The sequence below is a fragment of the Stenella coeruleoalba genome (assembly GCF_951394435.1).
Source record: "Stenella coeruleoalba genome assembly, chromosome: 9".
Lineage (NCBI taxonomy): Eukaryota > Metazoa > Chordata > Mammalia > Artiodactyla > Delphinidae > Stenella > Stenella coeruleoalba.
This window is the reverse complement of record NC_137155.1, coordinates 27,608,163-27,636,012: the sequence shown is the minus strand read 5'-3', so window position 1 is coordinate 27,636,012 and position 27,850 is coordinate 27,608,163.

Here is a 27,850-nt window from a genome sequence, read left to right as displayed (position 1 = left end):
TACCACTTCCCATTTATCTAAGGAGTCTTTTTCCTAACCTGGGAGCACTTAAAGATCCATGAGGTAAAACAGTGGTCTCAAATCATTATATGACAATCCCAGTGGTATCATCAGTCTCCGTAAAAATTTATATAGGTTTACCTTGTCCTAAATATGCAGTGTGGGATATAAATGATAATTCCATTTCAATTTTAATCACTGGGAATTAATAAATATATACACAAATATGGATCACACATGTGAGTATTAGTTCTTTACATTTGGTCTCATATTGTAATGTTGCAAATGAAGAAAATGTCACACAACAGGAACGTGAGATATTAGGCAGAAGGGTGTGTATCTATTGTTATAGTTGGTTTCAAAGGAGATAGGTTAGTAAGAGGAAACGTGGGTCTGCCACGATAAGGAAGAGAAACACTGTTGATTCTCTGCTGTTGAGGATGAGGACTTACACTCCCCTTTAAGAGACATAAGTGTGTGGTTGTTACTAGGGAGTGCTGGTTATGTTGTAACATTGTTCAGAAAAGGGTGTGTTAGGTGGCAAGGTATCTGAAAGAAAAATGAAACATTTAGTCATCACTCTAAGTTGTTATTTTACCAGCATAACAGGCAACAACTTGTTTCACTAATGTGTTTTTAATGGTGTCATACTGGCTCTGAGAAGGCTTAATGGTGTCATACAAGTGCAGAAGGCTTTTATATTGTTAAGGATGAAGCATGAATAGTGAGTTGTAAAACATTTATGGCATGCAAGGTGTGGCCCTGAGCTGATTCCATATCCTGCAAGTCTTTGTTTATCTACACCTGCCCCAATGATATGCATGGGAGGAAATCTGTTTATGCTCTCTTATGTATGGATAGTCTTGCTTTATTTAATATTCTGATAAATACTTTTACCTGTGCTCAGTAATTGCATTGGCTACTTTATCCATCCAGGATACCCAGACACAAATATTTTCAACAAAATTTCCCAGAATAGTAACAGAAGTTCTTTGGGAGTTTTCATGTTACAAATCAGTTTAATATTCTTTCCTTCTAGTTCTAGAGAATTATACAATTTAAACAATCTAAACAAATTCTGACCTAATATTGAACTTAAAAGAACATGTCTAGGAACATCCCTAACAGGATATTCTAATGTCTAATTAGATAATGCCTTATAAAGAAATTTTCACTGAGATTTAATTAGCCTGCACAGATTCACACCTAATGTTGTAATTAACAATTGCAGAAGCTTACATTTTCATATGAAGACCGTTAAAATACTTTCATTCAATTCCTGGAAAGTAGAAATCATTTTCAAACATAAGAATTACAGCTTTTCCTAGTTTACCCTCTTAATACTCTTTTTTCTCCATATTTTATTTTATGGTTGAATATTTTCACCCTGTTTTTCTTTTCTGGTTTTTGAAAATTAAGCAGATAATTGATTTAATCATCCATTATAAGCTATAAGCTTTTTATAAGTATTAGAAGTATAGGAAAGTATCAACTAAGTGATTTGATTTGAATACTCTTCCAAATTTCCCTGCATCTAGCCTCACACCCTGAAAATAAAACTTCCACTATTTATCGAGATAGTTTTACAATTAAAGGCCTACTTTTAAAATGTAATACCTTTAAGTTTTATGCTTTTTAAGGCATTAAGATAGTAGTTTATCAAAGACTAACTCTGCAGCTTACTTCCCAAAACCCTGGGGAATTGGGGAAAATACTTTTAATTGGGAAGACATGACGAAAGAATCATGGGACCCCATATCATGCTAAGAGACATTCATGAGCTAAGGATAACTGGAGAGCTAAAGGTAGCACAAGGTCATTGATCACCGTGGTGAAGAGGAGGGGGTGATGCAAAGATAAAATGGGACCAAGAAAAAGTCAGCTTATTTCATATTTTTCCAAAGTTTGCTATGCAGATAGATAACTCTATGCTCTTCTCTTCAATTCTACCATAATCCTGCAGGTAATCTGAAGAGGTATCTTCATGTAGTAAACGTAAAATGCTATTCTTCATGAATAAAGAGGGCACAATTAAGTCTACAGAAAATAACATTTGAATTTGAATTTGTAGGTAGAATTGTAGTGTCCTTGTGCCTAATGCCATATATTACCAATAACCAACTAGATTTAACAGTTGTGACTAAGGTATACATTTTTAAAATGTAAACATTAAATATTTTAAATAACAAGTAAATACCTCACTATTAATCAATGTTAAATTTCATCAAGATTCCTGAAAGGAAATTTTTTTTGATTATCAGATCTCTTCTTCTCTTTCTCACTGATGACCCTTTGTACTATTGTGAGGCAATATGGAAAATATTTGAACACTCATGATTATTCTTATTTGGTATATTTAAACAGTGAATAGGCTTGGCACATGCTTTGAAGAGCTTACCCAGAAGAGGAGACATGCAGGTAATCAAATAATTTCACGTACATTTTCGTAAGTACTGAGATGCATAGAATACTATGAAGCACATAGAAGTCTTCTAAGAAGATGAGATACTTAGTTAGAATGAGGGCGAGCCAAGAATGGGAGTGATGAGTAAGCCAGTTGTGGACTGTAAAGAGTTTCAGGTAGAGATAGAACAAAAGGGACAATCCCCAGGACATAATGATGGGTAATTCGAGGGTGTTCAGTATTGTTGAAATGTAAAAATTGAACAGGTATACTTGGGGTAGATGAAGCTGAATTCAGGTGTTAATTGTCACTATGCCACCTTGACCATGTACTAGTAATAGTTATGGAGCAAAGGAACCACATGGTCTTCTTTACATTTTAGATGTGATACCCTGGGATAGAGAAATTAATTTGGGGAGGTCCTTGGAGGGGAAAGAACAGAGGCTGGGAAAATAAAGGTGTGAAAAAAATCCGCAGGAGAAAGATTAGGGGCCTGAACTAATCATGTGCTTTTGGGTACAGAGAGTGAAGGGACAGATTTACAAAATGTGTGTTAAGGTATGATTCACTCTGTAACCAATTGGGTGACAACAGTTGAGAGAGTTGGAGGAATTCAGGTGATTGCCAATTGAATGGTGAAAACACCATCCAAAACAGGGGATACTAGACTAGAAGTGACATGTTGCATGTGAGATGTCACGGGAACTCCAAGTACCGATAACATTAGGCAATGGGTTTTGTGAATCTGGATCTCAGGATTCCTTACTATTAATACCTGCTTCTTTCTTCCATACTGCAGAATTATACACCTTTTTATCTAAGGTGGTCCTTGTCACTATTTTCCTGGCTCCCCTTCTCCTTATGGTTTTGTGGTTGTACTGTAACGTCTCTGAGGATAGAAACAGTGTCTTATTCATGCTTCTTCTAATAATTAGCACAACTTCATGTTCTTTTGGCACTCAAAATAAATTAAATCACTCTTTCCATTTGTAAGACATTGAGGTTACAAAGGTGAAAAACAGGCATAGTCCCTGCCCTCAAACGCACACTACATCACTGTGGGAGCAGACAAACACATAATTACCTCTTCATACCTGTAATATTGAAGGGGCTACAAAAGCAAGGAAGTAGCTATTGAATCGATCTTGCAGAAAGAGGGAGTGGGTAGGGATTTTCTGAGATGAGTTTACTGTGCAAAGCCATGTATGGCTGCTGCTTTCAAGATGCCACTTTTGCTGTAAAATGCAAAGCCTAAATGAGTAAGCTACCTCACTCCTCCATAACCCATAGCTGCTGAAAGAAGACGTAAGCCTATTTTTTTCTTACATTATCAGTTACAGTTGACACAATGGCTCAATTCCACAGTATCAGATGTGGATTTCAATTCTGCTCACTTTTGTTCTCTCTTCCCCTAGGTCTTGCCCTACTCAGCGTGGTCAAAGCATACTCACTAGCACTTTGTCCCCATACTAATGCACAGAGAGGGGGAAGATAGAAAGTTGAGGGCAATTTTCTTTCTAAAAGATATTACCCTGAAGTTGTCCACATAAATTCTACTCATAGTCCTTTGCACAAATTTATTCTCAAGACAAAAATAAGATAAAAGGGAGGACGAGAAACAGATTTCTAGCTGGGCTGCCAAGTGTTCTGAAGAATCATGTGAGTTATATTATCAAAAGGAATGAAGGAAGAATAGATAATAGAGAGTTATATCACCTTCTCTACCATAATCATTTAATCCCATCATCATCATACCCAACAGAACCATGATTATCAGAAATTATATCACATCTGTGAACTCAAATTTTTCATCCTATTCTCTGACCCAGTAATTTTATTCTTGCAGTTCACTTGCTCCTAGTATTCCTCGCTACTACAATTCTTCAGATTATCTGTGACCTTGAGCTCCATTATTTTTTTTCACTACCAGCGGCTTCCTCTTCTCTTTTCTTTGGCCAGCTTAGAATTCTATGATATGATAATGTAATCACAACATTGAAAATAATCTTAGTTCCCTTGTCTTCTTCTAATTGTATCATAATTACATAAGTCCAACTGTGATTGTCCCCATTTATCCATCTCCTCTGGGCCTACATCTTAGCCTTTAAACATTTCTAGAGAAAAATTAAGAAACATAGATGATTGACTTCACTTTATATTCACTTTATATTCTTCTTTGATGAAGACCTCACTTGAGAGAGGAAAATTTATATAACTAACAGTCCCTTTGATACGCTGAGTGGGACACCTTAAGGGAAACTCAAAGTTAAATCATCCAAAACAAAACTCTCAATTAGGCATCAATCTGATTCTTCTCTGTTCCTCCTCATCTTAGTAAATGCTGTTATAGTTCACATATTTACAGAATCCCCTAACTGAGAGTGATTTTTGATTTATTTCTTCTTTTACCACCTCACACTTCCTTTATTTCCTACATTTATAGCACCTTAAGGAGTTTTAGCATCTACTTTTCTTTGTAATATATTTTGTATCTATACATTTCTATCTTTGCTGCTAATAGCTCAGCTCCAACTACTTCCATCTCTTGCTTGGACTACTTTTATTTATTTTTAATTTATTTTATTGAAGTAGACTTAATTTACACTGTGTTAATTTCTACTGTACAGCAAACTGATTCACTTATACATATATACATTCTTTTTTATATTATTTTCCATTCTGGTTTATCACAGGATATTGAATATAGTGCTAAACAGTAGGACCTTGTTGTTTATCCATTCTATATATAGTATTGCTTGGACTACTTTTAATCACTTTCAAACTGATTTCTCATTTCTGTTTTCTCTCCTCCCTTTCATTCCACACACAGCAGTTAGAACATCCGCTAACATATAAATCAGATCGTCCTGCCTCTATGAACCACCAATGTAAATTATGAACTTTGGTTGATAATGATGTGTCAGTGTAGATTCATCATTCGTAACAAATGTACCACTCTCATGGGGAAGGTTGATAATGAGTGGTAAAGACTGTGTGGGCATGTGTTGGGGACAGGGGATATAGAGGAATTCTCTGTACTTTCTGCTTAATTTTGCTGTGAACCTAAAACTCCTCAGAAAATAGAGTTTATTAATTTTTAAAAATTAATACTTGGCCTACTCAAGTTTCAATTGGATTATACATTTCTTAGAAGTTATGCATATTTTATTAAAAGGTGAAGTGGTTTGGTGAGACACTCAGCAATATCTGAAACCTGGTTTTCCTAGCTACCTTTAGCTTTTTACGTATTAAAGGTATAACCGGGCTTCCCTGGTGGCGCAGTGGCTGAGAGTCTGCCTGCCGATGAAGAGGACATGGGTTCGTGCCCCGGTCTGGGAGGATCCCACATGCTGCGGAGCGGCTGGGCCGGTGAGACGTGGCCACTGAGCCTGTGCGTACGGAGCCTGTTCTCCACAACGGGAGAGGCCATAACAGTGAAAGGCCCGCGTACCGCAAAAAAAAAAAAAAAAAAGATATAACCACAAAGCAGGAGAGACAGATAATGTAAATTGATTTTGACTCCAACTACTAATTTAAAACTCCTGTAATCTCAGCCACAACACAATACTACCTAAAGCTAAGCAGCCTCAGATCAAAACTAGTTCCATTCCTACTCTATACTTAAACCTAAGCTAAAGGAGTTCACCACTTCCCTGATATGAAAGCCCACATGGGCCTCTGCGTCGCCTATAAGAAACAGGTACACATGACAGCATTAAGTCATTAAATCACAAGTTAATAATCATTTGAAATTATTTTCGCCTCTGGCTTTGTATTCAATTATAAAAATTATGTTAAAAAGTTATAACTCTGAGAGAGTTAACCAAGTTCACTAGGGCTTCAAACCAACTGAATTAATCTTTTTTTTCTTTATACAATCCCTTGGATAATTCAATTTTTATTTAACTTACTAAAGCCATAATTTCTTCTGGATGTTATTTCAGAGAATTTTTCTGGACACGAGAAGTGAGTCTTGACTCTTAAGAACCTAATAAAGAAAATTATATTTTTGACTTTGGTTTCTTTCAGTTATGAAGTTATTTCTGGGATCTCCCTAAAACCACATACTAACATATATTCACTCATTGAGTACATGGGATCATTTTAAATGGAAAATTGGTAAATCCACAATTGCTCTTCAAAATCGCCAGTTAAAGAAGGTGTGATGTTTTCAAGGGACAAGGTTGAAAGTGGTTTGGAGCAGGGATTTAGAAGAAGCCTATTATTAACGTCTGACCTATGTTCATTTGTTTAATTTGTTTCAAATGAATGAGTCTATATAATAAATAATGAATGAGCCTATATGATACATTATTATTAGCTAAAGGCCATACTTTATTCAGATTTCATTAGTTTTAACCTAATGTTCTTTTCAATTCCAGGACCCATCTATGATACCACATTATGTTTAGTCATCACGTCTCCTTAGGTCCTTTTGGCTATAGTAGTCTCTCATCTTTCCTCGTTTTTTAATGATCTTGACAGTTGTCAGAGTTACTGGTCAGATATTTTATAGAATGTCCCTCAGTTGATATGTGCCTGATATTTTTCTCATGATTAGGCTTAGGTTATGTGTTTTGGGGAGAAAGAACACAGAGGTGAAGTGTCATTCTCATCACATCATCAATAGGGTTTTTTTGTTTTGTTTTTTGTTTTGGCGGTACGCGGGCCTCTCACTGTTGTGGCCTTTCCCGTTGCGGAGCACAGGCTCCGGACACACAGGCTCAGCGGCCATGGCTCACAGGTCCAGCCGCTCCGCGGCATGTGGGATCTCCCCGGACCGGGGCACGAACCCGTGTCCCCTGCATCGACAGGCGGACTCTCAACCACTGCGCCACCAGGGAAGCCCTAGTTTGTTTTTTAGATTCATATATTTTGTTGCAGGTAGCTGTAGTTCTTTTACTTTTACTGTTATGTTTCCTGGTTCCTAGATACAAGTCTCTCTAGGATGTCTACCTAAGAGTAGAATTTAAGACCATAGGGAACACTTATCTGCAAATATACTAGGCATTACCTGTTTTCTCTAGTGCTTGTAACAACATACTTGCCCATCTTCATTTTATAAGCATTCCCGTTATTACATATCATCACCACACTTTGTATTTTCAGACTGTAAGTTTTACCAACTGGCACCTATGTATCTACTAAGATGTATCTCCTTGTAGTTTTAATTTTTATTTCCCTAGTTACTAATGAGGTTTAACAGATTTTCCTGTATTTGTGTGCCATTTATTTTTCAACAATGAGGAGAGCACTTATTACAGTGGTACCTGTACATAATCATTTGAAGAAAATGCTTCACATTCTCCTGTGAGAAAAACTGAAGGAGGACGAAGTGCCCGGAGGCCCCTTTAGACTTCTGTACATTTATGAGCAGCTCTGATGTGTGAAATATTTCCAAATGCACTCCTGCTCTCACTTGTTGAACATGATATCTCATCTGAATGAAGTGTAATTCAATCTGCCATGAATAATCTTAACTTTGTTGTGTTTAAAAATATGGTATTGGCAAAGCTTTCCCCAACCAGATACCACAAATTGTAAAAGTGAAGAAGGCTCTTACATAAAGTTTTGATGACCAAAATAAAAATGGTGTAGCAAAAATAAATGTATTTATGACATGGATAAAGTTGACACTGAATCTTGCATGTTGTTATGGAGACAAATAGTGGATATATTTATTAAGACTTAATCCAATTTTACTGTTTTTTTTATCCATATGTTCTCATCTTAGATTTTTATGTCATTTTTCTATTATGTTACCAAACCCCAGTTTCTAGCAGATTTACTGCTTTACCTTTTAGTCTTCTAATTTCACCTGGTTGTTTCAAATTATGACATAGCCAAAGGCAAGTTAACAAGTCTAGACAGCATATACATGTTTTGTTATTCTGTGAGAAATATTTTAATTATAACTTTAGTCAAGAAATCTTTCTAAGAGAAGACATAATGAGAAATAATCTATAGCTTTTAAAATAGTATTTTTGTTTTACTCATTTATCTCTTATAAAAGAAAAACATGCTATATGAAAGAAAGATAATTACTCACCTATTTAATCAGTCCATCTTTTTAAGTTCTAGTTCATTTAAGGTTTAACTGTGTCCTAAGTAAGATAAATGTTTAAGTTTCATTTGTGTACTGAAGATGTGAAACCAAAGGTTACATTAATTTCAATTTGCTTAATGAGAAGTAACCACAAGTAAAGAAGGTATTCTACTAGTATTGAGAAAAGACTTTTTTGGAGAAAGCCAAGAATTATAACTATTAAAGCTTTTAGGATATTTTCTTTATTGATGCTATTTCTTGAAAATAGGCGTATAGATATCTGAATGGACAATTTGATGCTATGCTTGGAAAGCTATATTTAAATTTCCACCAGTCCTTATTTAGGGCACTGTTCTTTATGGGATTTTTCTTTTTTTGTATGTCACAATGTAGGCACTGAATCTCTATTCTGTCTCAGCAGATCTGCTTGTTCTTGTCATTCTGGTTCTACATTGGCCAATGATACACTTTTTTAAACTTTATACCATTCCATATTGCAACATTGTGCTTTTGCATCATAATGCTTTTGTATCAGGGTTTTATATTTTTCCAGAGTTCACACTTTTGGTCCAGTGTCTCCATCTGCCATAAAAGCATTTTCAACATACTCTGTAAATTGCTGCTACATTCCTTAAAAAGGAAGGCTTGCCGCTCAGTGCTTCACTTCAGTAATGTAAGAGATAGTATAGATCACCCAGGCTTTTGCCTGGGAAAAGAATAATTTAGGTTTGAATGTTACCTGAACTGTATCCCTCCACCCTCCACCATTTGTTACTTCCTATTTCAGACTGGCAAATAGCTCCCTGGACTATTCCAAACTAGAGTTTTGCAGTTTATTTCATTACTTACAGATGGCTTGCATCAAAATAAAGAATGTTTTATAAACATAAATATATAAGCATAAAATTATCATAAAAAATGGAGAAAATATACATCAAGTATTACATTTAATAATTAAATAAGATATATACTCTAAACTTATCACATCCCCATAGCTTATTAGTACACTATTTTCTTGAAAGCAATATCTATACAGAACATTAATGTTGTTGACTATTATTGCCAATAGCAGATTGCTCAGATATGATTTACAAAATAAGAAATCCAGCAATGGCAAAGTCTTCAGTGGGAGGATGTTAGAATAAATTCAAAATACAGCCATTTCATGCTCTTTTATACATAATGCATTCCTGAAAAGAGCTACAAGTCAAATATTTAAAACTTTCTATAGACAAGTTTCATTTAGAAGATTCCATTTTTAGTTAGTTAAAGAAACGGATTATAAAATCCACTAGCTATAAGTGCAGGTAAAACTGGTGAAATTTGAATATTGCCAGTGGACTAAACCAATGTCCATTTCTTGGTTTAATTTTGAAGTAGAGTATTGCAAAATGTTACCTCTGGGAAACTGGGTGAAGAATACATTGGATTTCTATGTGCTATCTTTTGCAACTGCATGTTAATATAAAATTATGTCAAAAATAAAAATCCATTAACCCTACCTCTTTCTTCAGACAATTTTTAATTATATACCTCAAGTATTTTGTGCCTGCTCTTTATCTGAGGTACTTTACACAAAACTGCTAAGTTGATAGGCTTAAGTCAAATTACAATGCAATTGACAGTCAAAGGTTCACTCCTTTTAAAATACCTAATTATTTACACTTTATTTAATTGTATTCATTTAATGAGACTTACTGTCTTTAACACTAGTGACATCACATTTCTTTTATAAAAACTCAAAACAAAGCATTAAAAATGTAAAATATTTAAATCATTAAACCAACAAAAGCACAGTGTTCCGATAGAGTTGACGACACTGTAAAAAGGAGTTCTTGAGTTGCAGACAGTGTCAGCAGAAAATAGCTTGTGAAATGTTATGAATGAATCTGGTCGTAGCAGTTTGAATTTGATATGTAAAAGCCAATTAGAGGTGTCGCCGTGCGACTGCAAATAAAAACTGGGATGTCGGAAGCCATGTATGAAAATCTGGGGTAAGCATTGTGGAATGACATGAAGTCTAAAGGGGTGGGGCAACCTTACAAAATCTTAGTTGTACAAAAGAAACTCATAATCTAAGATGTTTCTAATAAGGAGAAATTGACCAGCCACCTCTCCCATTTCCCTCACCTGCTCTCTGCCCCTCTCCTCATACTGACTGCACTGTTCCTGACAGCACTCCCTGCTACTCACAGAGAAAACAGATGTCTCACATAGAATTGTGCCTACATAGTCACCATTTCCAACTTCTGGAACACTATTAAGTGTCTTTCCTGATTCTGGGCTAACTCCTCCAATTGCACTTCAAATTCATGGGCTTTCTTTCTTCTGAAAAATTTTCTATCAGTATAAATTATTTTCTCTTTCACCCATATCATGCATATAAGCCTTTCAATTGATTCTGCGTCCTCAGCTGATAGCTGCTCAGATGGCTTCCATCAGGAAAACAAAACAAATCCTTCCTTTGAATATATATCCTCTTCTAAACATTACCTTCCTTCTCTGAGAAATAGCCATAAAATTAGGATGTCATAGGTATATGGCAAAATGAGCAGACTTAATCATCTTTTAAAAACAATATCCACTCATTATTACTTAGATTTGTTTTCAGGAAAAAATGAATTTTTAAGTGATGAATAAGATAGGAGCACTCAGTCTTTGGTTTATAAAATACCTTAATTCTAACACATTTAGTAGGACAGTCAAATTCTGCTAGACAAGAATGATTTTCATACATACCAAATAACTCACAATAATAAACACATTTGGAAGAGAAATAACATATATATATGTTAATATAAAGTATATATATATATATTTTATCCCAATAGTGAGAGAATTGCAGTGATCCCAGACAGGGAATTTTTCTAGAGAAGGGAAAATAACACCGCTGACCACCACTATTATTTTCGTCTTCCTTACTATGCCCAAAGGTGCTGCTGAGCCGGCCTGGGGCAGTTATGGGCGGTCTGTCTAAAGACCTTGCTGAAGTTAATGACATACACACCTGTGCCAGTGCCTATTAAGCTTAGCTCACTCCCTAAGCAGCTGAGAAATTCCTTAGGCATCAGTGTTTATCTGAGCCCCTGAGGGCTGCTCGAACAGAGGGCGTCTCTGCTAGATCAGATCTATGGTAGAGAACCACCGGGCAGTGATACAAAGGGACTCTCCCCCAACTCCTTCTTTTTCAGACTCCTTAGTTTGTTTTGCCAAGCTACAAATTCTAGAGGAAAAATTAAAGTAAAAATGCTATTTACCTCATTATTTCTTAGAACTGTCAAAATCATTTTAGTTATTTATTAATTTTCTAATTGACAAAATTGATTTACAGTGTTGTATTAGTTTCAGGTGTACAGCACAGTGATTCATATATGTATATGAATACACACACACATATATATTATTTTTCAGATTCTTTTCCCTTATAGGTTATTACAAAATATTGAGTATAGCTCCCTGTGCTATATGGTAGGTACTTCTTTGTTATCTATTTTATATATAGTAGTGTGTATATGTTAATTACAAACTACTAATAATTTTAGTCTTTTAAAAGAAACTATTTTATGATCTTTTAACATGATTTCTCTGAAAATAAATTTTATGCTCAATAGTTATTTCTCTGTATCCATGATTAAGAGGAAGAAGTGTTAACTTTATAAGCCTTTCGAGACTTTCTCTGGGTTTTTCTGTGCCTAAGTCACACAGATGCAGCCTTCAAGCAACTGTCATTTGAGATAGCTCAAATGTTTGCCAGTGATCAGTTCCAGTGCTGTGGTCATTTGCAAGAGGACCACTCATCTCTGCACAATCTTTTACTTATCCTCCAGTTTCTGCTTCACAGTTGCTTCCTCAGCAGAGATGAAGGAGAATATTCCAGTGATAGCATGATATGAATCTACTCTGGCTCCTCCCAGGGAAGGTTTGGGTTTATATTTCTTTGCCCTTTTCCAACACTTTTCTAAAGCTTCCAGCTTTGTCATCTTTATCACAATCTACAGGGCATGTCCAGGATCATTACAAAGATAACAGATAAGTGTTAGATACTAAGTCCTTCATCTTGGCAGGTGGCCCTACTGGGCTCTGGACCACATCCTCTCTACTTCCAGAAGCCTGAAAAGTGTCAGCTGAAGCTTTTACTTTTTTCCTGAAACACTTAAGAGAAAAGTTGTAGACAGCATTCCTTTTTACCTCGAGAAACTTCAGCTTGTTATAACTAAGAACAACATTCTCTAACATTTACCAATATACAATTCTCAAATTAAGGAAACTGATGAAATACTATTATCTAATATACTTTCTTCATTCATTTTTTTGTTCACAGATGTCCCAATAATGTCATTTATAGCATTTTCCCCTGATCTGGATCCTGTTCAGACTCTTGCATTGCCTTCGGTTGCATGTCATTTCAGTCTCCTTTAGTCTGGAAGAGTTCTGCAATGTCTCTTGTCTTTTCACAACCATGATATTTTTGAAGTACCAGCCTGCTGTTTTGTAGAAGTAAGAGCTTTTATTGTTATCTTTATTCTTGTTGTTGTTTTATATCTTCCTCTATATCAGCCATCTGCACTGGTAAAACTAGCCTCCCCCACCAGGTCGCATCCAAAAAGATTACAGACAATCTTTCCCTTCTTCCCTCTACACTTCAATATCAATACCTGAACAAAGTTGGTGAGGGTGAAGACTGCACAAGGGGATGTAAGAAGCTTATAGTATCTTTTAAAAACAAAAATGGAGTGTCCGCTTCATAAAAGTTAATGATTAATTTGGAATTGCTGGGGTTGAGCTCTGAATGCTCAAAACATACCAGGATGGATAAATCTAGCAGCCCTTTGAAATATGTTTCTGGAGTTTAGGAGGGCCGTTGGCCTGGAAATCTTTCTGGAACAAATCTACACAAAAGTGATGGATATAGAAAATGGAGTAAATATTACAACATAATAAAGGAGTTGGAGAAAAAAGAAGGAAAAGTAGAATTCTGAGAATGTCTACAGTTAGGGCAGAGAAAGGGGGAAAAAACCTATGAAGCCACAAATGAAGAAAAGGCACAGTGAGAGAACTAGAAAAAGATTTATAAGAACAACTACCAATATATCAAGGAAGGAGCACTCCTCAAAGAGGAAAGAAAAGGTGTAAAATATCACAGGAACTGAGCTCAAATTGTTCGAGGGCTGGAACCAAAGCACACTATTAGGAGGAAGTTGTTCTTGTTGAGTTTGTTGCAACAGGACATGAAAGGAAAGCCGAGCTGGGATAAGAAAATTCAAGAGGCAAGTAGAGATTACTCCTTTGTGCCCTTTGACATTGAGAGGAAGGAGAGTCCTTTAACGACTACATGAGAAAGTAGAAGGTTTGAGGGAAGGCATTTTGATGTAGAGGTGAATTAAGCATGCATTGGTGAGCAAACAGCCAAGGAAGAGAGGAGACCTGCCAAATTCAAATTCAAATTAAAACAGCAGAGAGACTCAGCACATTAATAGGAGCTTTAATCTTCAAAGAAAAACTAGAAGATGGATACCGAGAGAAGAAGAGAGATACGAAAGCATCTCACATTAGATGACCTCAGTTTCTACAGTGTAGAAAAATGATATGTTGATTGCTTTAGTAAGGGTAGGGCATAATGACAGAAGATAAAAGTGATCTGAAACACTGTTGGTCATTCAATAAATTGTCAATATTGAGGATCCGTGGAGGATTGACTCCATGCATATGTACTGAATCCAAAGAGCAGCCCCAAATTAACAACACAGAAAATATAGTGCAGAGATGCCCAAGGTTCTGATTTTGGTAAAGTCAGTGAAGGAAATAAGAGATTCTTAGGGTTCAAGCAATGCCATTGCTGAAATGGCTGATCATCATAGAGTCACGCGATTCTGGAAAGGCTCTAAAAAGCTAAGTGAAGAAAGGCAGAATGAGACACAGAGGAATCTTATGGTGGCAAAAAACAGACTGAAGAATTGGAGACAGTGAGTAGGAAAAGGAGGCCATTGATTAACAGGCAGAGATACAGATGGATAGTCAAAGCTGTTTTGTTGTGCAGTGATCTGGAAGTACTAGTGGGAAGAGCAAAGTATACTGATTGTGTGTCAATACCACAGAAACAGAAGATGTCTTGAGTTTTGTCATTCAAGATAACTAGGTTTTACTTAAAACAGTTAAGATGAGATTTTTCTTGAAAAGCAAATGTACACTGAAGCTTGCTTATGTTTAAAACCAGGTTCCAAAGGATGGGGTAGAAAGTAAGAAGTATGCTGGCAAAGTGGGTAGTTGGAAAAGAATGATCAGCAGGAATAAAGGAAGCAAATGATGTAGAATTAGGTTAGATCAGAAATGCTGGTTAAGGAGAGGGGAAAATTCTAAATATGATAAATATGTAATCGGTTATTGGAAGAGATTTTATATTTAATCATTTCCAGTGTTCCATTTGGAATGCTAGCATGATAAAATAGGACTATAAAATTTTTCTCACTTTATTTTGATCTTTTATCAAAGACACTTAAAGATATACTCACATTAAAGTTGGACACATGTTACCAAACAATAAATGTGCTATTTAGAGATTAGCAATAATGCTTTTATTAAAAATAATTATTTTATTAAAAATAACTTTCTGTGGATAAGGTCCAATGGGGTAGAAATCCTACTCCCACTGAATGTTCTTGAATATGGAAAATATTTTTATGTGATTTTATTGAGTCAAATAGTTACTGGAGGACATTTTAAAAATTAGCGATGGATCAAGACACTTGTTTAATAATGCAGCATTTTAGGTATATGTTTTTAAGTATTTCATGTGCTCTGACAGTGAAATAATAGTTGGCAAAATCATTCTAAGACAAAAGGATTATCTCATAACCCAATATTTTTTAAAAGATGTTTATCTTCTGAAGGCTTCCGATTATATGTGATTTTAAGATTTCTAAACTATGGTGACATATATTTTCTTTTTGTTAAACATGGAAGGGCTCAATTTTATGACTGAACTCTCCTCTTTCTTATAGTGAATAGTGCTTGGATTCAAAAAGAAATAAATACAATGGAAATAGGAAATGCAGTTTTTGGAGAAAAGTTGATAAATTGCGATTTTATTTGATTTAGGAAGTAAACTGAATGAAAAAACATTGAAACCTCCAGGGATTCCTGGGGTTCCTTTGTTTTTACTTTATGGAATCACTACAGAGTATGTTGGGGCCAATGCGCTGTGCCAGGTAAGGCTTTGTATAAAGTGGACAACTCAGTTGTCCTCTAGGATTAACAGTGTTGTAAACAAATAGGGCACAAGGCACTTACTAGGTTTGGTTTGTTGTCATTTGCCTCTTAACCTAGAGCAATGAGTTGCAAAGTAGGTATATGACTTCCTCTCTCTTCACGCTTCTCATAATTCTCTCATCTCCATGCTCATAGACAATGGAATCACAAAAATGGCAAAAACAAAAAACCAAAAAACTAATAAGGAGAATAGAGGAGGTAAAATTAAAGATAAGAAGAATAAACTATCACTAGGGCCTTTTGAAAAACAATTTTCCAAGACATGTGGGTGGTCAAAGCAAATAACAGAATCCAAAGATTGCATGAAGAAAGAACAGAATTTCAACTCTGCAGCCTGGAAGGCATCAACACCAGTTATCTGATGAGATTTCCAGATCCTACACTGGAAGCAAATACTGATGTATACCAGTAGTTTTTTGTTAAATCTTACATGTCTGTCTGTCTCTGGCTCTCTCTTTTTCTCTTTCTCTCCCTTCTTCTCCCTCTCCCCAACTTCTCTCTCCATTGCTCTCTGTCTATACATGTATATGTATATATAGATATAGATATGGATATAGATATCTCTGGTTTGTTCCATTTTTGAATATACGCACTGCTTAGTTGATGACAGTCATATGATTAAAAAATGAAAATAAAGTCATCATTCAGAAAACTGACATTTAGTGCAGAAAAATATCTGGATAATTGTATTTCTTCGTTTTCCCTGGACATACTGAAATTAATTAGACACAAATTTGTAATATGCAGGATACATACTAACTTTTCATGACAAATGTTTGACCAGAAAAACTCAAAGGTACATAGAAATAAGTCACAATTTTAAGTGAAAATCCGTGTTGCTTTCCTGTATAGAATTTATAAAAAGTATAGTACAACATTGTGTCTATGACCAATTACATATATTATAATAACAAATATTAGAAATGCATGTTTTCCTATGTCTCTGTGGCAACTGGATTAGTATGAAAAGGAAGGCAAGAACAATATCTTAATTTATAAACTATTTGATTCATATATCTATTGCCAATGCTAATATTTGTTTCTAATGTAATTTGCCTTGGAAAAATATATTGTTGATCACAAGCGAATAAAAGACTTTTGTATTATTGCACAAAGAACCTGAGAGAAATTGCACTTACAAATAATGAGGTCTTACTTTAAAAGCTTCTTCACAGCAAGGTGGTAAACAGAGCCTTAATTTATGAAATTCATCATATATTTGTTTTCTACTAAAAGAATACCAAGTTTTTATCTGTAGGCTTTACATTATATATATTCGTTACATATATTACATATGTTTCAAATTAAATGTCATACAAATTGACAGTGTTTCAAACAATAATGATATGGATATTTTTACTGTGTTCAAACAGTTTCAGCCCTAATTCCTATACTTTCTAGACAGAACGTTTACAATTTTAAAATATTTTCCAAGAGGATAAATGCTTTGCAGTAAAAAGTGAAATACAAAGGATAAAAAGAGTCAATTAACTCAATACCATTTTTCAAAAAACTAAGCTGTAGCAAAGTATCTCAATTACTGTTTTTATGATTGTATTTTATTATAATTTGAAAGAGCACAAAGGTCACTGTGCTTAATGCACATGCCTTATAAGGAACCACAAGGTTTTTTCATTTGCCATCATTTATCCACTGATGTCTAGATAAATCTTTACAGTACCATAAATTTCCACAATATAAACTCAATAAAAGGCCACATGGCATGTACTTTGAAAACATCTGCCCTTGCCATCTATAGAATTTCTATACCACAAAGGAGACCATATTTAACCTTCACTTTAAACAACGCAATTACTTGGATGCAAATCTTTGGCTTATGATTCAAGGACTTTTCTTGGATATGAACAGGGAAAAAAATCAGTATCTTAGGCTGTCAGTGTTGAAACTGGAAAACTGCCTTTCCCTTCATGTAACCGTTTCATCAAAGAAAACTAGGAGTTCAAAATCATTTTTGCTACCACAACTACCACAAAACCTGCAAATATGCTATCTGGGGTCCTTCCACAACCACAGAAACTGAAAGAATATTTGATATCATTTATAGTTTAACTCTATATTTAAGTAAAGAAAGAGGTCACCAAGTATAAAATGTGTGTCATTTAATAAGAATGTGAACTAGTTTTATAAAAATAAGGATACTGAATTGAAGTATCTGGATTGAAGTATCTGGATTGAAGTATCTGGATTGAAGCTGAAAAAACTCCAAGTGATTATCATTCAAAGTGCAATATGAAGTTGCCATTTTAATTTGTCAAACCTAAAAAAAAAAAAGGATGGAATGCCTATATCTTAGGATTTTTTGAAACTGAACTCTTGATCCCAGCTCTTAAAAAAATTATGTTTAATAGACTGTCATATAAATCCAAGCTGGTAAAGAATATTTACAGCAGAGAGAATGAATGAAGCCTATGAAAGCCATGAAATTTTAAACAGACTTAATACTGTAGAGAAATGTATTAATTATGCACTTGTAGAAAAATATGGAAATTTGATTGGGAGGAGCTAAACAAAGATTCTGACAATTTAATGATAAACTGGTGAAAGAAAAACCATAAGTGTGATTCAAGAAAAATTTCTACTGCTTTTAAATCAAGATTAGGACAATGTGGAAGTTTTATAGTCTTATTTGTATACTTTTGTATTTGTATTGTATTTATAGAGTATAGCAAGTGAAACTTTCCAGGCAATACAGTTAATATCTTAAGAAATTATGTGTTCAAGATAAAATCATAAATCCACTTTTGCTTGTTTAGAAATGCATACTAGTATCAAAAGCTTAAAATATGCAGATGCACCATCCTCTGGTAAAATTCAAGATATACCTGGCTGCAAAATAAATGTTGATGCGGCATAAATGTATTAATTGCTGATGTTTCTCTTTGTCTTTAATAGCACTCTTTTTTTTTTTAACAATTTTTTAGTTCACATTGCTTAGGATAACTTCACAGTTATATCTTTCAGACAAAGTCAGCATAAAATCCTGAAAAAAACTGTAGCTATTAAACATGTGTTTAACACAAGGTCTCTGTGTTAGAGCTAAATAAGCTGCTGAATACAGTAACCTTTGTGGGACCCACTGGCTTCCACCACCTTCTACGAAATGATCCTAACCAGTTATAGAAAATATTTTGAAAAATTATTCAAAAAATGATGTATACTCATGGTAAACATAATTTAAAAATTAAAAAAGAGTATAGCCTAAAGTGCAAAATATCTCCCACTGAACTCCTCCTTTATTCTAGAGTCTCTTTCTAAGACATATATTATATTTACATACATTTCCTTGTATATATTAGTATTGCCACTATATATACATAATCCTATGCTTTATACAAATAACTCTCCTCAACTATATTGTCTGCAATAAAAATATAGATTAACCATATGTCCATATCAGTAATGCAGACCTGTTACATTCCTTGAAACAGCTATGTATTTTTCCACTATATTCATACATTAAAATTTACATAATTATTCACATTGAAATGGGCCTTTCACTTGCTTCTAGTGTTTTCTTATTATTTTAATGATGAAATGAAAAGTCTCGAACTTATATATCATTGCAACTTATTGGAGTATATAAGATATTTTTTTAGAAAGAAAATTGTTAATAAATATTGATTGTAAAGAATAAATTTCATTAAAGGTGTCAGCAAATCAGATTTCCTCAATCCAATATCTGCAAATTTATGCATCTGATAGACTTAACAAAATAAACACAACTAAAGAAGAAATGAGTTCCTATTAATATTGTTATTATGGACTGAATGTTTGTGTCCCGCACCAAAACTTCTATATCAAAGATCCAAATAACAGTGTGGCTATATTTGGAGATGGGCTGCTAAGGAAGTAATTAAGGTTAAATGAGGTCATAAGGGTGTGGCCCTGTTCCAGTAGGATTAGCATCCTTTTAAGAAGAGACACCAGAGAGCTCACTTGCTCTCTCTCCTCATGCGCACAGCAAGGAAAGGGCACGTAAGGACATAGCAAGAAGGTGGCTGTCTACAAGTCAGAAAGAGTGCCTTCACCAGACACCAACTAGCTAACACCTTGATCTCAGACTTCTAGCCTCCAGGACTGTGAGAAAATATCTTTCTGTTGTTTAAGCCACCCAGTAAGTGGTATTTTGCTATGGCAGCCCAAGGAGATGAAGACAATTAAAGTTGTTGTCACAATTTTTCTGTCAATTAGATTAAATAATTACCTAAATCAAACTTGCTCATGGTTATCCAGAAAAACTTTTAAACTTTCAGTCTGGGGCTTCCCTGGTGGCACAGTGGTTGAAAATCTGCCCGCCGATGCAGGGGACACGGGTTCATGCCCCGGTCTGGGAGGATCCCACGTGCCGCGGAGCAGCTGGGCCCGTGAGCCATAGCCGCTGAGCCTGCACGTCCGGAGCCTGTGCTTCGCAACAGAAGAGGCCACAACAGTGAGAGGCCCGCGTACCACAAAAAACAAAACAAAACAAAAAAAAACCCTTTCAGTATGGCTATATATGATTTGTTAATAGCCAAATTCAGTAAAAACTATATATATGATATACATATATAGAAGGAGATATAATATATATATGTACATATATATATATATACACACACACACACACATAAGGATAACATAAATTGTAGAAAAACAAATCCATGTTTCAGGACATGTAATTCACTACATATGTTTCATTTTCTTTCTCGGAAGACGTTTGTCTTTTTATAAAAATCTTCATACTCAAAAGTGTTTAGGGCTTCTCTGGTGGTGCAGTGGTTAAGAATCCACCTGCCAATGCAGGGGACATGGGTTCGAGCCCTAGTCTGGGAAGAACCCACATGCTGCGAAGCAACTAAGCCCGTGCACCACAACTACTGAGCCTGCACTCTAGAGCCCGCGAGCCACAACTACTGAGCCCACGTGCCACAACTACTGAAGCCCGCACACCTAGAGCCCATGCTCTGCAACAAGAGAAGTCACTGCAGTGAGAAGCCCGCACACCACACCGAAGAGTAGCCCCTGCTCACTGCAACTAGAGAAAGCCCGCACGTAGCAACAAAGACCCAACGCAGCCAAAACAAATAAAATAAATAAATAAAGTTTTTAAAAGTGTTTATTAAAAACTAAGAAATGGGAGAAAGGAAGAATCCTCGAATGAATATATATCTATAGTCAAATGAACACTATTTCATTGACTGTCTCTTGATAAGAAAGCTATTATTCCAGCATCCATATAGAATAGAGCTCATTACTCACACAACACTTAGCATTTTAGAAGTAAATTTCATGTACTTATTCATTATATCCCTACACTTCCACATCGTTTCCCCCAATAAAAACCACATACTGGGAGTAAGATGAGAGAAGTATTATTATTGAAACTTTAAAGATGAGGAAACTCAAGGTCAGGGAAATTAGCATAAAGATGTGAACCAAGATTTCATGAGTATCTAAGCTTGTGTTCTTTCCCCTGCAATGCACTCTATTCTTTCTTCCATACACCTTCATATATGTGTTGAACAAACATTAATGCTTGACCGTTCTATGTTAGCACAGTGTGAGCAAGTAACTGAGGGAGGAACACAGTGGTGTGGAATCAAAGGAGTACATGGACGCAGTAGGTAGGGCAGGAAATGCTCTGATAGAAGTAGGCCCAGGGAGCGTGGTAATAGACAGCTGACAGTCTGGAGAATACCAAAGAAGTCTTCCAGAAAGGGTGATGCTTGGACTGCTTTTAAAGGAGCCATGAGAATTACCCAGATAAACAAGAAAATGAGAAATCTAAAACAGTCCTTATCAGACTTCAATTTCCAATGATATGAAAATGTTGGACAGCTTACTTCTCCAAGGCGCTCCCCATGAGAATTTATGTATATAGATAAATACTTGTACCCATATATTGACTACATTAATATTGACATACTTACACTTATATAAATTTCCATATCTATAACTATATTTATATATACACATATTATATATTTACATTTGAAATCATTTCTAAATCCATACTTACTGAGGTCCATGAGTTCACTCCCCACTTACAATCACATCACAGGGTTTATTCTAGTTTTCTCTCTTTCCGTATTTGTAACTTCCTTCTCTGACAGTGGGAAACTGAAGTCTCATTATTCTTAACTGATTAACATATTCGACTCATCCTGCATACTAACCAACCTCTCATTACCATAGCTACCCAGCCCCTATGTTGACACCTTGTTTATCAACTCTTGCACTAGGATAAATCCTATCTTCACCTTATTCAGGTTTTAATATCCCATACTAATTCACCCCATGTATAAACATCTCAGCCTACTTGGGCTCTGAAACCCCACAGCAAGCCATCCCTACACAGGGGATGTCGTACCCCTTCGCAGGTTGACTGCCTCATTCTGCTTTGGCTCTCAACATCCCTCACCAGGCTGCACCTCCAGGTGAGCTCATACCTTGTTCACTGTACTACCCTCCCGCCCCACTCTTCCCCAAAGGCTATAGGAATGAGCCATTCAGGAAGAGAAAGAGGAAGGGGAAGGGAAAGGAGAAAAGGAAAGAGGGTCACAAATCATAAGAACACAACTTGCTCTTTTTCCACTGGAAAATCAAGAGCAGTGATTCTCAAAAAGGAAACACTACAGATTCTGTGGTTTGAAATGCATAGCCAATATATAATTTTGTTATTTGGAATAGGAAACAAATGTATTGTTTCACGATATGAACTACTCAAAATGAAGCTGGACAAAACGTTTGTGGATAAGGATAGGATCTTGTGGTGAGGGAGAAAGGAAGTAAGATTTCATATTTATCAAAATGAAGCATGAGTTTAAAAATATTGCCATAGAGGATAGGCATCTTGGTGTTTAGGAAATACCGGTTTTGCTGGCTTTATTCCAGTCAATATTTATTAGCATTGCAGGGTGAAAGACTGTTAGAGGACCCTTAAATAATTCAACACCAGGAAATCCTCAATTCCCTTAAATTCTAATTCAAAAAATATATATACTGTTTAATATTGTTGTATATAATATTTAATATCATTATATATGATATTTAATATCTTTATATATGATGTTTAATATCATTATATATAATGGTTAATATCATTATATATAGAATGTTCAATATTATAAAACTTCCTTTACAGTGAAGTAGTATTAGGGCATTTGCATGAAAATCTATGATTTGCTAATTAGAAAATCATTTTCTTATTACTGTTTTTTTTTTTTTAATTTATTTACTTTTAAAAATTTTTGGCTGCGTTGAGTCTTCGTTGCTGTGTGCGGGCTTTCTCTAGTTGCAGCGAGCAAGGGTTACTCTTCTTTGCGGTGCTCGTGCTTCTCATTGCTGTGGCTTCTCTTGTTGCAGAGCACAGGTTCAAGGCACACGGGCTTCAGTAGTTGTGGCTCACAGGCTCTAGAACACAGGCTCAGTAGTTGTGGCGCACGGACTTAGTCGCTCTGAGGCATGTGGAATCTTCCCGAACCAGGGCTCAAACCTGTGTCCCCTGCATAGGCAGGAGGATTCTTAACCACTGTGCCACCAGGGAAGCCCTTATTTTTTTAATGAATATTAAATATTCAAACAAATCAGAAATTAACAGAGTGGGAAACTATAGTGTCCCCATTAGTAAAGTGGGTATTATTGATGGAGTAACCTGATGGGAGATTAATTCCATATGTTAGTTAGTGACGTCGTTCCTCCTTTTGGGCCACTTGAACATGGCTATTTCCACATATGAAAAACTATAACAGAGGGCCACATCATAATGTTCTTCTTCAATTAAGAAATAATTGAAAAAAAAAGAGAAATAATTGAAAAAGCCTTTGAGAGCTACAAGATGTGTTCTGAATCATCAATTTCAAGAATTTACCTTAAGGAAAATTTCCTAAAAAAATCAGAACACATACAATTTTTAACTATAGTAATAAAGGTAACTATGCTATATATGAATTTAAAAATGGAAACCACCTGCTGTCCTACAATACAGAATTGGAAGAATAATTATTTTACAGTCATAAAGTGGAATATCATATAATTTTTAAAACAATTTGAAGTAGATATTAGGAAATAATTGTTTTATATGTTTTTGAGTGAAAACCTAGTATATAGCAGTATTCATTTTTATATAAAAAATTAATATATTTATGTGCATTTGCACATAGAGAAAGGCCTGATTGGTTATAGATTAAAATACCATTATGTACTGGAGTTTCAAACTGGTTTTATTTTTATTGTTTTCCCCAAAATTATTCTTCTGTCCATTTTTTTCTCCATTCCTTCAACAAATATTTATTAACTCTATCTTGTTCGAGGCTCAAAGAGCTAATTTCATTTCTTCCCTTGAAATAAAGATAGTATATCAATACCTTAATATCCTTGCTAGCTGAGTACATATGTCCCATCTCTTCTTATTAATAATTATCCAAAAGGCACCTGAAAAAACATCGTGGAATACCTTAAGTTATAACCTGAGTGATTTAAGCCTTGGAAAACATTAAACTTTGCACAAAGCAACTCTTTGAATTTGACCTTTAAAAATAAGAAAATTCAGTTAATAAAGGGAGAAACTTTATCTCTGAGCACATATGAAAATTCTCTGCGCCAGAAACTGTGGAGTGTATTAGCTTGACCTGTAGATACACAGTGGATGATTTAGAAAATCAGTATCTCTCTTTAGCCATTGTATTAAAACCAAGGAAATAAAATTATGTCCTGATTTCTAGCATAAAAAATTCTGATTCCTAGAAAAATGTTATTCTACCTAGCTAGTTCAATATGAAACACAGTGAATTAGACTAACTACATTTATTTCTAAATTTACTTTGTGTGATCAAGTAGATTAATTTGAAAAACTAATGTAATGATTACTAAGTAGGAAGGTGATTACAAACTACAGGAAAATAGTCTTTTACTTTAATGTTCCTTGTAGGCACAGAGAATTTCAAGACTAGTAGCTACTGTACCATTTCATTTCTATAAACTGGTGTAGGTGTTTGTGTTATAAACAGTAACATATTATTAAGAAGAGTTAAGGATGCTGCAGTAGCTTACAAACCAAGGAGTGTGACTTCATGAGAAGAAGCTATATCCTCTTTATGTTTATCCAGAGTACTAAGCTGCCTAAACAGAGGAAGGCAATATTAGTACTGTTTACATTCTTCTTTTGCTCTAAATTTGGAAAACAGTCAATAAACATCAGCCGAGATTTAAAGAGTTATTTTCTCTAAAGTATACTGTATCTCTTTGGATTTTTACGGAAATAAACATTCTCCTGAATTACTACTTTTGGATTATGATTAGGTCAGTTTTGCAAACACTTCCTCGTATCATGGACTACACTCACAAAATTTTCTGGTAGGATGCTGTGCAGCTCTCTAGCACAGGGCCATGAGGTCTACTTGTGAAGTGTTACCCTTACCCCTACAGTAATGCTGGGATGAGATTGCTCCACTATCTGTGATACTACAGTTCAACTACTGCAAGCTTTTACGACCTACCCCACCCCCATCTGCAGAGGTTACAAGAGGCTTTTTCAACTTCCCTTCTCTATTACCGACAGTAGTTTGACTCATGCAGATTCAGACACAAATGCAGGTATTTCTGCTTCTGCTGCTGCTGATGACCAACCTACCCCTGGTGCAGCATTACATATGAAAGTGGCAATAAACAAAATCAGCCCAATTTCATCATTTCTATGATGCTTAAAAAGGAGACAGATGCCTTGCATAAAGGTCATTTGCTCTTCAGGTTGAGGAAATATAAAAACTCATGTTCTACATTTATTAGTTGGAGGGGTCCTTTTTATTATGCTCTAGTGAAAATGTGAATTTGTGTATTTAGTAAGACATGACTGAGTCTGTATGGAAACTAGTCAAATATAACAGTTATCTGTGGTATAATGAGAGGCCCATCATGTGAATTGCTAGTTATAGGTAGAGATTGATTAGTTTTAACATAAAATAATGAATTTCATTTCATACATGTTCCTGTTATACTGAAACAAAAACCATAGCAAGCAGAACTGTTTTAGAAAATTTACATTATAAGTAAGGTCCAAAGCCTGAATATGAACCCAAAGTCTACTATGTGTCCTTTAGGAAGTGATATTTGGAATGACTCATTAGTAGGCAAAGCTAGAACTCAAGAATATTGAAGCACTTTACTTATGTACTATTTTGCTAGAAATGGATAGCTGTCTATAGAAATCTGTGTCCTTCCATTAAACATGCAGAGTTATCACTGAAAATTTCAGTCCCGTCCTCCTTGCACATGGAAGGGGATGTATGTTAGTTTGTCCTAATGAAACACAAAAGAATTGATGTGTGCTTATTATGGACCAAAGCATTTAAAAGAGGTGTGTCATCTCCACTTTCCCTTTCTTTTCTACCAGCTGGATGCACAGGATTCCAGACTTTAGGGGATGAAGGAGCCACAAGAGAGAAGAAGCCTGATTCCCCAAATATCCACACAGAATGAAATTGCCCACTGACTGGGAACAGCTGTATCCAGCTGACTGATATGTGAGGCATAATTAATTGTGTTAAGACATGGGAATTTGGGGGTTATTTAAGAAATCATTATTACACTAACAAATACTGTTCTCCATAATACTCAAATAATGATTTGAGGCAGGGAAGAAGATAGAGTACTGGAACAAAGAGGAGAAGGGATGAGCATAGGTATGGCTGAGTTTTTGCTAATGTGTGAATAAAATAACCTACTAAACAATGATATAGCTAATAGGGGATTAGTTAAAATGTACATATTCTCCTTCTACATCCATCACTTTAGCCAACTTTGCTGCTGCTTTATGCAAGTTTTCTGTGCCTCAGTTTTCTTAACTGCAAAAGAAGAAATTCCACTACATGAACTGTATACTTATTGATTCTTTCAGCTATAACATTCCCACTCCATGTTTCCACTAAAATATGAAGCCGTGTACTCTAAGTTACAAAGTGACCTAGCATTTCTCTGAGAAGAAGAATTGTGCTATAGAGTAAAGAACACGGCACCAATCACCTACCAGGATTCCAGGGTTTCCCCTACCTCTGGATGACTGCAGGTATTTAGACAAGTTACTTAAATTTTCTGGACTTCAGTTCCTTCACCTATAAAGTAAAAATAAAGGTAAAGTTATCCCTTTATGCTCTAATATTCACTAATTTCTAAACAGTCCAATTTGTATGGTTTTTATGGAAATGAAAAGCCAGCCCATTACTGTGCTTCTGAAGTAAAAGGCATAGCTTCCCCTATCGAGTGCTATCAAGAAGTTAGGCCAAAATCTGTTGACCCATAAATAATTTTTAAGAGACTATGACATTTGCACCAGCCCTTTTCTCACTTATCACTGTAGTATTAGGAAATTTTCCCTGAACAGCATGGCAGAGGCAGCAGAAGTACAAATTTATAGTTAGCTCCCAGCCCCTAGGCTAGGGTCACATTCCTCACCGATGGTGTTCTCCCAGTGCAGGAGCTCCTCTGGAGACCAAAATGCAGTGCAAGGCAAGTCCTTCCCTTCCGTGAAGCAGAGAGGAGGGCTACTTATGTCATGACTGGTCAAGGGTGGGAAAATAAACATTTTCTCAAATTCAGCCTTGAAAGCATCAATTAATTCTACCCATGTCTTTACAACAGCTCAGTTGCTCCATACACAGAAAAGTGAATCAACTGAATTTATCTTTCAAAAAAAGTCAGTGGAAAAGAAAAAAAGGGAAATGACAGGTCAATTTAACTTCAGTTATTAGTCGGCGTGTGTGTGTGTGTGTGTGTGTGCGTGTGCGTGTGCGTGTGCGTGTGCGTGTGTGTGTGTGTGTGTGTGTGTAGCAAAGGAGAAAGGGGGGCGAGGAGAGACTATTTATTAATACAGGCATTGCGTTGGAATGGTTAATTTCTACCTATCTCCAAACACCCACCTTAGGTAATTTTTCTCCATTAAAGTAATTTGAAATTTAAATACAAAATTCCAATTTTATCTCTAGCTACTAGAAAAGAGCTTAGTTTCAATGAAAGGTCAACTCACTGTAGAAAGGATAAACACAAGAAAATGTTTAGCTTCTCAGTGGGTGAAAGTGGTAGCAAAATAAATTTGAGAGATAAAGACGTTCAGTTTTTTTTAGTTTTAAGGGTGTGTAGTC